Genomic DNA, 13,625 nt, shown 5'->3' on the forward strand with positions numbered 1-13,625 from the left:
GACTGTGGCATTATCTTTTACGGAGACGTCGGCAAAGATAACAGAATTGGGGTGACTTCATCACTGTAGTGGATGATGTCATTACTCACTCACGTTCCATATAAGACTATTTGTTAAACGGTGTTATTTGTTGGCTATGTTGTTAGCAGGCTGCTTCCTGGTTCATGGAGGGTGATGAGCAGATGTGCCATTAGGAGGCTTGGATGCTTCCATTGTCTCCCTTAAAGAGTGAAATGTTATTAATTTACCCAGATCCTCGCCAAAATAATGACATGGGCTCATGCTCCGCCCCTTATATAGGCGCCAATTACTTTGCCTGCTAACTGTGTTCTTTTGTTGACTGTGCCCAACTGACAAACTGTACCAACGCATAACATACAAAACTTATATCATAACAAAATGCTTAAATAATTATAGTAATTCGAAGCATGCTAAGATGATGTTGTTCTTGTTGGGTTTCGTATTATACTTGTAGTAGTAGAGGGAGTATAAAATTCAGAAAAATACTTGCATGTTCATGCGCATATTTAATTGTTCTGTCATTTGCTGTGATGTAATTAAATTAAGGTTAAAATGATTGCATTTATTTCATTTTAATATTTAGAACTTTATTCTCACAAGGTTTATCTTTATTATGTTTCTGCTATATTTAAAACTATGAATACTATATCCAAGCTCTTAATTAAAACATTTTACTTTCTTTAATAGTAATAATAATATAATGTTCTGTAATCATACAATAAAATACATTCAAAATGTTATGGTTACAAATATTCACATACAAACCTGCAATAATCAAAACTATTAAAATAACATACTGTAATTATTTAAAATATTTACCTTGTCTGAGTTTATTTATTAATTATGTATTGATCAATACATTCCTGATTTTTTATTAAACATATTCGCACGAAACGTGGATTTGTTTGAAAAATATTGTTACATTTACAGTACATGCATTTAATGTACTGTTATATTTATGGTTATGAATGTTTTAAATAATTATATTATATACTCATATTAATATTTTTTGGATTTCTTTTTAAACATATTTACACAAAACATGCATTCATTTGAAACATGTTGATATATCTACATTCGGTTAATGCCCTGTATTTATCTGACGTATATTTACGTTTATGAGTTTTTCCTTTCAAAATTCTAATACATACACAAATACAAATAATATATTGAAGATTTATTTTTAAACATATTTACACTAACCATTTTTCATTGCAAATATTGAAATATATTTATGCTCGTTTAATATACTATAATTACTCATATTTATTTTACAATATTTTTCTATATTAGTTACAAAAACAAGATATTTACGATTTATTTATTTGAAAACATTTATTTAAAGTGTCTATTTTATATTTATATTCAGTTTAGTTTAGTTTTTACAAACCAAGTATTTATTATATTTATATGTCGTAATTATTGTGTGAATGCTCCATGGTTTTCTACACCAAAATGTATCTATTTATTTTTCAACTTATTATTATTACTCTTCTCCAGATTTTGGCATGCTCTACCTTACACATTTTTCACCCGATTCAAACCGTTCCAACTTCAAACTGTTCAGCCTATTCGGGAATTGCGGGCTTTCCCTTGACAAATTACAAACATTCCCATATTTCCCAGAATTCCAGGTTTTCCGGGACATTTTTCCCATTCAAAATGAATTGGCCATTTTTCAAACTTCCCCCATTTCCACATTTTTCAACCGATTCAAACCATTCTACCTTCAACGCATTCCACCATTCTGGAAAATGAAAGTAGTATTTTTCCAAATTCAATAAAATTCCAGGATTTTCCGGAATTCCTGGTTTTCCAAAGCCCTATTTCCACCCTTTTTTCTGGCGACTACTCCTTCCATATTTTTCAATCCATTTCAACTGTTCCACCATCAAAACATTCCTCTTAATCAGGACAAAAAAACTAAGTTGTTTTTTGAACTGGAAAAAATCCCAGTTTTCCCAAAATTCCAGGAATTCCGTAATACCATTTCTCAATTCAACATGTTACTACTTCAACATTTCTAGACCGATTTGAAAAATTCCAACACCAACCATTTCAACTCATTTAGACCATTTAAGTGTTTTTTTTTTTTTTACCATTTTTAAAAAAAATCCCGCTTTTCCCAAAATTCCCAATTTTTTCTGAAATTCCCATTGAAATCAATGGGACATTCTTCAAAGTTCCACAATTCCCACATTTTTCATCTGATTCAAACTGTTCCAGCTTCAAAATATTCAGCTTGTTTGGGAATTGTGGGCTCTACTTCAACAATTCTAAAAGAAATTCCAGGATTCCAGTTCAACTTCAGCTTTGGAGCATTCACACACAATTCCTTCAGGAATTAGACTTAGACTTAGACAAACTTTAATGATCCACAAGGGAAATTGTTCCACACAGTAGCTCAGTTACAAAGGATGGAAAGTGTCAAGGATGGAAAGGATAATGCAGGTATAAAGTAGACAAAAAATGTACCGTAGTAGCAATATAAAATATAACATATATGTACTATTTACATATTTTATATACAGTATATGATATTTAAGTTTAAATGTAGACTGCAGGGGTCCGAGAATGATCTTATTATACAGATAACCAATCCTAGGTGTAGTTCTGTTAGGTACCAATCGTATATATGAAAACACTGGCATCTGTGCCTTTTATAGAATGTCTAGACACATTTTTAAAGTATATATATATATATATATATATATATATATATATATATATATATATATATATATATATATATATATATATATATATATATATATATATTTTATTGCTGCTTTTATTTATTCATTAGATGCTTTTTACTAAACATGCACAAGCACCGTTTTTAATATTATGTGATAATGCCTTTTATACTGTATTTTGTTTGTTTATGTACTGTATGTGATTGTATGTATCTGCGATAAAGTTTGACGATAATATATACTGATCTATGATATTATATTATATTTTTATATAATATATACAATATATAACAATTACCATGTACAATATTACAGTATATGTAACAGCTGCAGCATAAAATAGAGCCTCATCTAGTTTGTATGTATTTTTCTTTAATAGTTTTAACTAATTAGTTCTATAAATAATATACCCACGATTAATTTATTTTATTAAAGTATTTATTTTAAATATTTACATATTTGGGAATGTTTAAACTAATTTATATTCATCTAAATATTTAGCATGAAAATATTACCTACTAAAACACATTTTCATTTATTTTATGTGAAATAAATATACTGCATATAAATCTTTACAGACCCTTTCAAACATAAAAAAGGAAACAATTCCACTTTCAACTATTGTTATTATGTTAAAAAAAAGTGCATTTGCAAAGAGAGAGAGAGAGTGGGTGTGTAATGGAGTCCAAACACATTACATTGTTACTTGCTGCCCTTTGATAAAACAACATTGTGCACGATAATAGTAGTCCTTTCTGCAAGACACGTCATGTGCCCGAACATACCTTATTGAAACAGCACAACGGTAAATGTATGCACATTTACTGTGGCCGTGGATGGGACAGACGAGGCCGTGTAAGGAGAGCTTCATCCAGCTGTGCACAGCAGAGGCACCGTGCCCCTTTATGCACCGCCAATTACAGATACAGTCAAATATAGGCCAGTATCGTTCAAATATAGTTGTGTATGTTTAAAATATAAACCGACATGGTTCAGACGAGACAGCGTGCCTAGCGTCCTGATTAACGTGCTTTTTTATTTATTTATTACATTGCAGGTAAAAGCCAAGATGGTCGCAGCAGGACACGATCCGCACCCGCCTTTATCTTTTCAAAATAAAAGATTACGATGATCGATGAAGAGATTCGCTCCTACCTTTCCTCCTCGTCATTCCTTCTGTGGAGAGAGGCGCGTCTCTTCCCTCACTCGATATCGGCCATTGTGGTGAGAGCAGCAGAGGAACCGTGGAGCGTCTCCGCACACACACGCACACACACACGTACACACTCACGGTGCAATTCAATTAGGGCGATGTCGGGTTACACCGCCAGAGGGCGCCATCGACACCATGTCAAGCATAGTTACTTATCTCCGGTGTCAAGTGGTGCAGCTGTTTCCAATATGGCGGCCTATTTTTAAGCTGGTTTGTATCGAATTTTGAACAATATTGACATTAACTCACTGGGTAGTGTCGAATATTGTCTAAGAGACACTGTTAAGATGTGTTATTGATTGACTTTTGAAGCTCACTTTACTTTTGGAATGTTACATTTGAGTTTAATTTGAATGCAAGTGGTGCAGCTGTTTCCAATATGGCGACCTATTTTTAAGCTGGTTTGTATCGATTTTTCAACAATATTGAAGTTAACTCACTGAGTAACGTCGAATATTGTCTGAGACACAGTTCAGATGTGTTATTGTTTGACTTTTGAAGCACACTTTACTTTCGGAATGTTGAGTTTGAGTTGATTTCGAATGCAAGTGGTGCAGCTGTTTCCAATATGGCGGCCTATTTTTAAGCTGGTTTGTATCGACTTTTCAACAATATTGAAGTTAACTCACTGAATAACGTCAGACATTGTTTAAGAGACATTGTTAAGATGTGTTATTGATTGACTTTTGAAGCAAACTTTACTTTTGGAATGTTGAGTTTGAGTTTATTTCGAATGCAAGTGGTGCAGCTGTTTCCAATATGGCGGCCTATTTTTAAGCTGGTTTGTATCGATTTTTCAACAATATTGAAGTTAACTCACTGAGTAACGTCGAATATTGTCTGAGACACAGTTAAGATGTGTTATTGATTGACTTTTGAAGCACACTTTACTTTCGGAATGTTGAGTTTGAGTTGATTTCGAATGCAAGTGGTGCAGCTGTTTCCAATATGGCGGCCTATTTTTAAGGTGGTTTGTATCGACTTTTCAACAATATTGAAGTTAACTCACTGAATAACGTCAGACATTGTTTAAGAGACATTGTTAAGATGTGTTATTGATTGACTTTTGAAGCAAACTTTACTTTTGGAATGTTGAGTTTGAGTTTATTTCGAATGCAAGTGGTGCAGCTGTTTCCAATATGGCGGCCTATTTTTAAGCTGGTTTGTATCGATTTTTCAACAATATTGAAGTTAACTCACTGAGTAACGTCGAATATTGTCTAAGACACAGTTCAGATGTGTTATTGATTGACTTTTGAAGCACACTTTACTTTCGGAATATTGAGTTTGAGTTTATTTCGAATGCAAGTGGTGCAGCTGTTTCCAATATGGCGGCCTATTTTTAAGCTGGTTTGTATCGACTTTTCAACAATATTGAAGTTAACTCACTGAATAACGTCAGACATTGTTTAAGAGACATTGTTAAGATGTGTTATTGATTGACTTTTGAAGCACACTTTACTTTTGGAATGTTACATTTGAGTTTATTTCGAATGCAAGTGGTGCAGCTGTTTCCAATATGGCGGCCTATTTTTAAGATGGTTTGTATCGATTTTTCAACAATATTGACGTTAACTGACTAACGTCAAATATTTTTTAAGAGACACTGTCAAGATGTGTTATTGATTGACTTTTGAAGCAAACTTTACTTTTGGAATGTTGAGTTTGAGTTTATTTCGAATGCAAGTGGTGCAGTTGTTTCCAACATGGCAGCCTATTTTTAAGCTGGTTTGTATCGATTTTTGAACAATATTGACGTTAACTGACTAACGTCAAATATTTTTTAAGAGACACTGTCAAGATGTGGTATTGATTGACTTTTGAAGCACACTTTACTTTTGGAATGTTGATTTTGGTTGAGTTTGAGTTTATTTTGAATGCAAGTGGTGCAGCTGTTTCCAATATGGCGGCCTATTTTTAAGATGGGTTGTATTGATTTTTCATCAATATTGAAGTTAACTCACTGAATAACGTCGAATATTGTTTAAGAGACACTGTTAAGATGTGTTATTGTTTGACTTTTGAAGCTCACTTTAATTTTGGAATGTTACATTTGAGTTTGTTTCGAATGCAAGTGGTGCAGCTGTTTCCAATATGGCGGCCTATTTTTAAGCTGGTTTGTATCGATTTTTCAACAATATTGACGTTAGCTCACTGAGTAACGTCATATTGTTTAAGAGACACTTTTAAGATGTGGTATTGATTGACTTTTGAAGCACACTTTTCTTTTGGAATGTTGAGTTTGAGTTTATTTTGAATGCAAGTGGTGCAGCTGTTTCCAATATGGCGACCTATTTTTAAGCTGGTTTGTATCGATTTTTCAACAATATTGAAGTTAACTCACTGAGTAACGTCAAATATTGTCTGAGACAGTTAAGATGTGGTATTAATTGACTTTTGAAGCTCACTTTACTTTTGGAATGTTACATTTGGGTTTATTTCGAATGCAAGTGGTGCAGCTGTTTCCATTATGGCGGCCTATTTTTAAGCTGGTTTGTAATGATTTTTCAACAATATTGACGTTATCTCACTGAGTAACGTCTGAAATTAATTAAGAGATACTGTTAAGATGTGGTATTGATTGACTTTTGAAACTCACTTTACTTTTGGAATGTTACATTTAAATTTATTTCGAATGCAAGTAGTACAGCTGTTTCCAATTAACGGCCTATTTCTAAGCTGGTTCGTATCGATTTTTAACAATATTGACGTTAGCTCACTGAGTAACGTCATATTGTTTAAGAGACACTGTTAAGATGTGTCATTGATTGACTTTTGAAGCACACTTTACATTTGGAATGTTGAGTTTGAGTTTATTTCGAATGCAGGTGGTGCAGCTGTTTCCAATATGGCGACCTATTTTTAAGCTGGTTTGTATCGATTTTTCAACAATATATAAGTTAACTCACTGAGTAACGTCGAATATTGTCTGAGACACAGTTAAGATGTGGTATTGATTGACTTTTGAAGCACACTTTACATTTGGAATGTTGAGTTTGAGTTTATTTCGAATGCAAGTGGTGCAGCTGTTTCCAATATGGCGGCCTATTTTTAAGCTGGTTTGTAATGATTTTTCAACAATATTGATGTTAGCTCACTGAGTAACGTCTGAAATTAATTAAGAGACACTGTTAAGATGTGGTATTGATTGACTTTTGAAGCACACTTTACTTTTGGAATGTTGATTTTGGTTGAGTTTGAGTTTATTTCGAATGCAAGTGGTGTAGCTGTTTCCTATATGACGGTCTGTTTTTAAGCTGGTTTGTATCGTTTTTCATCAATATTGAAGTTAACTCACTGAATAACGTTGAATATTGTTTAAGAGATACTGTTAAAATGTGTTATTGATTGACTTTTGAAGTCAATCAATAGACAGGCAGGCCAGTCTAGTACCCATACTCTTTTACTATGAAGCCACGCTGTTGTAACACGTGCAGAATATGGCTTGGCTTTGTCTTGCTGAAATAAGCAGGGGCGTCCATGAAAAAGACATTGATTGGATGGCAACATATGTTGCTCCAAAACCTGTATGTACCTTTCAGCATTAATGGTGCCTTCACAGATGTGTAGGTTACCCATGCCTTGGGCAATAATACACCCCCATACCATCACATATGCTGGCTTTTGAACTTAGTCCGGATGGTTCTTTTCCTGTTTGTTCCGGAGGACACAACGTCCACAGTTTCCAAAAACAATTTGAAATGTGGACTTGTCAGACCACAGAACACTTTTCCACTTTGCATCAGTCCATCTTAGATGAACTCGGACCCAGCGAAGCCGGCGGCGTTTCTGGGTGTTGTTGATGAATGGCTTTGGTTTTGCATAGTAGAGTTTTAATTTGCACTTACAGATGTAGCGACCAACTGTAGTTACTGATAGTGGTTTTCTGAAGTGTTCCTGAGCCCATGTGGTGATATCCTTTACACACTGATGTCGCTTGTTGATGCAGTACCGCCTGAGGGATCGAAGGTCACAACCTTGCTGCTTGCGTGCAGTGATTTCTCCAGATTCTCTGAACCTTTTGATGATATTACGGACCATAGATGTTGAAATCCCTAAATTCCTTGCCATAGCTTGTTGAGAAATGTTGTTCTTAAACTGTTGGACAATTTGCTCATGCATTTGTTCACAAAGTGGTGAACCTCGCCCCATCCTTGTTTTTGAATGACTGAGCATGTCATGGAAGCTGGTTTTATACCCAATCATGGCACCCACCTGTTCCCAATTAGCCTGTTCAACTGTGGGATGTTCCAAATAAGTGTTTGATGAGCATTCCTCTTTTTTGCCACTTGTGCCAACTTTTCTGAAACATTTTGCAGGCATGAAATTCCAAATTAGCTAATATTTGCAAAAAATAACAAAGTTTACAAGTTCAAACGTTAAGTATCTTGTCTTTGCAGTCTAAATTGAATATAAGTTTAAAAGGATTTGCAAATCATTGTATTCTGTTTTTTATTTACGATTTACACAACGTGCCAACTTCACTGGTTTTGGGGTTTGTACATGTTAACTGTCTCTCCAGCTTAGCACAAGTAAACGCGCTGCAGGACTGCTTGTATCGGGGCTTATATTGGAGAGATTTTAGATGCAAGACAATATAATTTTGATACTTTTTTTGTTGTTGCTGATATCGAACTGTCACCTGATATCAGGACAGCCGTGGTATGCACAACTCGCATTTTGTATAAAAAACATCTGTTCGTCTGCATCCTGTATTTTAGTCTACATTTATTATACGTTTTTTCATCACTATTTGAGCTGCTTTAACAAAATGATCATAATAATAATAACACATTTTATTTAGAAGCACTTTTATAAAAACTCAGACACTTTACAATAAAAGTCAAATTAGTAGATTATGATTTTAGTTTATAATAATAATAGTTATAATAGTAATAATAATGATATTACATAATTTAGAAGCACATTTCTAAAAACGTCAATGATTATTAACTATTGTGTACCCTTTATTCCCACCACCCTCATGATTTCATGCATTATTTCTGTAGTGTATTTTTCTAGGATTTTAACTTCCATGAAAAACTAGTGGAACTGGTAGACATGTTGGTGGAAAGACCAGAATCTCGCCCTATTTTCCTGATTAGTGCTCTTATTTTCAAATGCAAATGTTGACAAGTATGATAAGGTTTTTCTAAGGTTGCAGTTTAGACACAAAAATTGCGATTGGAATTTTAAAAAAAAATGCTACGTTTGAATAGTTAAATAGAGCTCTCTCAATATTCTTACATTCTAAGTAGTATGATTGGAAATGTGAAAGTCAAACAAATCTCATGAGTAGACTAATTTAGCATGTTCGTTATTTTAGTGTATTTTTGTGACGCCAACACCAAAGGGTGCAAGTGATGTGGTACAGGAGGTGACGATAACCCTAGAACCAGAAAGGGTCTGGCTGCTCAGAACAAAATAAGCAATACTTTTAATTGACCCAGAATGACTGATATTATTGAACTTAATCAGTCGCTCGATGCTCCGTCACCTCCTTTGTTCTATTTACGGTCATTCCTGACGTGCTAGCAAGCCCTTGCCTTTGTGCTCGGTGTACACAAAGCGTGTAGTGTTACTACGACTTCTTCTGCTGCTGCTGCTGCGGTGGACATGAATAATGTCTATACAGCCCCCCCAGGGGCCACATTACACAGCAGAGACGCACATAAAGGGACATGAGGAGGAGCGCAGGCCGCCTGTGACTAATGGAGGAGGTCAACTAGGAGCTCACAGCTTCATAGAAGATAAAAGGACTATCTTTAAACCAAAAAAAGAAAGTAAAATGTGTGTCAGGTGGTGCTTTTCTACATGCTGGGTGGCCATTTTGGCTCATCTGAATCGCAGGTACATCTGTGTTTATGTGTGTGTGTCTCCAGAGAGGAGATATAGATGGATGCATGTCATCGGGAGGAACACCTGCCTCCCTCCACGGGCAGAACACCCCCACCCCAAAATGAGTGACCGTCATTTGACAGAACCGCTCAATGGAGGACAACAAACCAGGTCTGATTATCTTGTCTGACTTTCTTGGAGCTAAATAATGCAACCACATTGCCAAATGTTTTCTATTTTACATTTTAAATCTATTTATATCTGCACCTTATTGCTCTTTTATCCTGCATGTTTACAACGGGCTAATGCAACTGCATTTCGTTCTTATCTCTACTGTTAAGTTCAAATTTGAATGACAATAAAAGGAAGTCTAAGTCTTTTTTTTTTTTTTCTAAGTCTAAGTCTAAAAACATAATTTGTTAGTATTGGCAACAAATTTCACCATAAATAATACTGGAATTTGAATTAGTCTATAACTTTAGTTTAGGCAATGTTTTCGGAAACATTTTACATTTCTTAACAGTCATACAGACAAAAGAACGATCAAGGCATACAGAGGATCTTTTATTTTTGCAAAAGATTTTCTAAAAACAGCAGGATTGCTCCTGCATATAGAATGAATGACTTGTTTTTTGTTCTCTGTAAAGTATGAGCTAAACATACTTTATGTGTTTTAATTGAATGTGGTTGTGGTATACGTACATACAGGTGACACTCCAAAAATTTTAATATGGTGCGAAGGGTCCTTTATTGCAGCAATTATTTTTAAAAGATTAAACTAATTTAAGACATAGGCTCATAACATGCAACTCAAGATAGGCCTTATTTTGATATCATTTTTAATGATTTCGATTTACAGATTATACAAACCTTGAATTGCAAGTCTCAAAAAATGTGGGGTTTTCCAAAACTGGAAGCCATGATCACCAAATCACGGCAAAAAGGCTTGACATGTCTGACTTTGTATGTAATGACTTTATATCCCATACTAGTCTCACATTTGAGGCTAGATTGCCGAACCCGAGAGGGACAAGCGGTAGAAAATGGATGGATGGATGGATGGACTTTATATCACATATTAGTCTCACATTTGAGGTTAGATTGCCGAACCCGAGAGGGACAAGCGGTAGAAAATGGATGGAGGGATGTATATGGCACATATCAATACATTTTAATATCTTACACATAAAAATACACTGTAGTTTTATAAACAAAAGTATAATTATAGTGCAATTCAAAAAGTGAAATACAAGTGATTATATTCTATAGATGCACTACATATACAGAAGTAGGTATTTTAAGAAAGTATTTTTTTAATTTTATCGTAGAATGTTATAAAATCTAACAAAAGAATTAAATAATGCTAAAAAATGAGAAATGTAATAATAAAATTATATATATATATATATATATATATATATATATATATATATATATATATATATATATATATATATATATATATATATATATATGTATATATATATATATATATATATATATATATATATATATATATATATATATATATATATATATATATATATATATATATATATATATATATATATATATATATATATATATATATATGTGTGTGTGTGTCCGCCCTGAGATCGGTAGGTTGTGAGTTCAAACCCCGGCCGAGTCAAACCAAAGACTAGCCAAATGGGACCCATTACCTCCCTGCTTGGCACTCAGCATCAAGGGTTGGAATTGGCGGTTAAATCACCAAAAATTATTCCCGGGTTCGGCCACTGCTGCTGCTCACTGCTCCCCTCACCTCCCAGGGGGTGATCAAGGGTGATGGGTCAAATGCAGAGAATAATTTTGCCACACCTCGTGTGTGTTTGACAATCATTGGTACTTCAACTTTAACTTATATACAGTGTATATACATATATGTGTATATATATATATATATATATATATATATATATATATATATATATATATATATATATATATATATATATATATATAGTGAATTATTTCAAGAATGTATTTCGTAAAGGCCTACTGAAACCCACTACTACCGACCACGCAGTCTGATAGTTTATATATCAATGATGAAATCTTAACATTATATCACATGCCAATACGGCCGGGTTAACTTATAAAGTGACATTTTAAATTTGCCGCTAAACTTCCGGTTCGAAACGCCTCTGAGGATGACGTATGCGCGTGACGTAGCCCGGGGAACACGGGTATGCCTTCCACATTGAAGCCAATACGAAAAATCTCTGTTTTCATTTCATAATTCCACAGTATTCTGGACATCTGTGTTCGTGAATCTGTTGCAATTATGTTCATTGCATTATGGAGAAAGAAGCTGAGCAAGCAAAGAAGAAAGTTGTCGGTGCGAAACGGACGTATTTTTCGAATGAAGTCAGCAACAACAGTACACAGCTGGCGCGTCTTTGTTTACATTCCCGAAAGATGCAGTCAAGATGGAAGAACTCGGATAACAGAGACTCTAACCAGGAGGACTTTTGACTTCGATACACAGACGCCTGTAGAGAACTGGGACAAAATTCATTTCAGTAGGCCTTTAATACTTATATAGCAAAAAAAGTACGATATACGATGTACGATATAACTGATCATTTAAATAATATAAATAGAACTTGAATATTTCTATAACAAAGTAATGAATACAACATAAAATAAATTAAAAAAAACAATTAATAATACGATTTTGAATATTGGATGTGTTCAGGTACCTCGAAGTCTTGTTCACGAGTGAGGGAAGAGTGGATCGTGAGACAGGTGCGGCGTCTTCAGTAATGCGGACGCTGTATCCATCCGTTGTGGTGAAGAAGGAGCTGAGCCGGAAGGCAAAGCTCTCAATTTACCGGTCGATCTACGTTCACATCCTCACTTATGGTCATGCGCTTTGGGTTATGACCAAAAGGAGAAGATCACGGGTACAAGCGGCCGAAATGGGTTTCCTCCGCCGGGTGGCGGGGCTCTCCCTTAGAGATAGGGTGAGAAGCCCGGTCATCCGGGAGGAGCTCAAAATAAAGCCGCCGCTCCTCCACATCAAGAGGAGCCAGATGAGGTGGTTCGGGCATCTGGTCAGGATGCCAACCGAACGCCTCCCGAGGGAGGTGTTTAGGGCATGTCCAACCCGTAGGAGGCCACAGGGAAGACCCAGGACACGTTAAGAAGACTATGTCTCCCGGCTGGCCTGGGAACGCCTCGGGATCCCCCGGGAGGAGCTGGACGAAGTGGCTGGGAAGAGGGATGTATGGGCTTCTCTGCTTAGGCTGCTGCCCCCGCGACCCGACCTCGGATAAGCGGAGGAAAATGGATGGATGGATGGATTTTAAATAGTGTCCAAATGTTCAACATTACAAACTACTGGTTTGTGCTTTAATTTAAAAAACTTTCTTAGGCCTTCGATTTGTCTCTGAGTCGGAATTTAACTTCGGAAATCAACATATTTTATAGATTTATTGCAATTCTTCTGTATGCCAAAACTTAATGCTGTCTTTTAAAACCTGCTTTTTAATGTTGGCAATATCCGGCTCCATGGCGTTGTCATCGTCTGCAACAACACAGTTTTGATCTGTTTTTCATGGTAAAAACATAAGCGTCTCGTAGGTGCACGGTTTGAGAGATATAACAGATCATAAACTTCAAGATATTTTTGGGACATATTTTTTCGGCTCCACAAGCAGCTTGTTGAAGACCATGATGTCTGAGGTCTACCTGGCAGTCCTCCATGTTTGAGGCCCAGTCCACAAAGTAACATTGCTCTCTTTAGGATTCCTTAGACTGGTTGGACTGAGAATGTGACCTAAATGAATCGCCTTATTTAAATCTATTATACATCAGTATAAAACTGATGTCAT

The 13,625-nt window shown here is 35.2% G+C and overlaps 1 protein-coding gene and 1 long non-coding RNA gene across 2 annotated transcripts in view; one reads left to right on the forward strand and one right to left on the reverse strand.

Annotated features, from left to right (window-relative positions):
- LOC133664448 (vang-like protein 1) overlaps positions 1-3,997 on the reverse strand; it is a 55,594-nt gene extending 51,597 nt beyond the window's left edge. Inside the window, exon 1 of the mRNA XM_062069088.1 lies at positions 3,873-3,997. The gene's annotated coding sequence lies outside the window, so the exon portion shown is untranslated. The remainder of the gene's footprint in view (positions 1-3,872) is intronic.
- LOC133664450 (uncharacterized) overlaps positions 1-13,625 on the forward strand; it is a 59,936-nt gene that overhangs the window by 45,623 nt on the left and 688 nt on the right. The window contains exons 7-8 of the long non-coding RNA XR_009828587.1: positions 3,775-3,941; positions 9,813-9,939. This is a non-coding gene — a long non-coding RNA (uncharacterized LOC133664450). The remainder of the gene's footprint in view (positions 1-3,774; positions 3,942-9,812; positions 9,940-13,625) is intronic.

This window comes from Entelurus aequoreus, linkage group LG14 (assembly GCF_033978785.1).
Source record: "Entelurus aequoreus isolate RoL-2023_Sb linkage group LG14, RoL_Eaeq_v1.1, whole genome shotgun sequence".
NCBI classification, from domain to species: Eukaryota; Metazoa; Chordata; class Actinopteri; order Syngnathiformes; family Syngnathidae; genus Entelurus; species Entelurus aequoreus.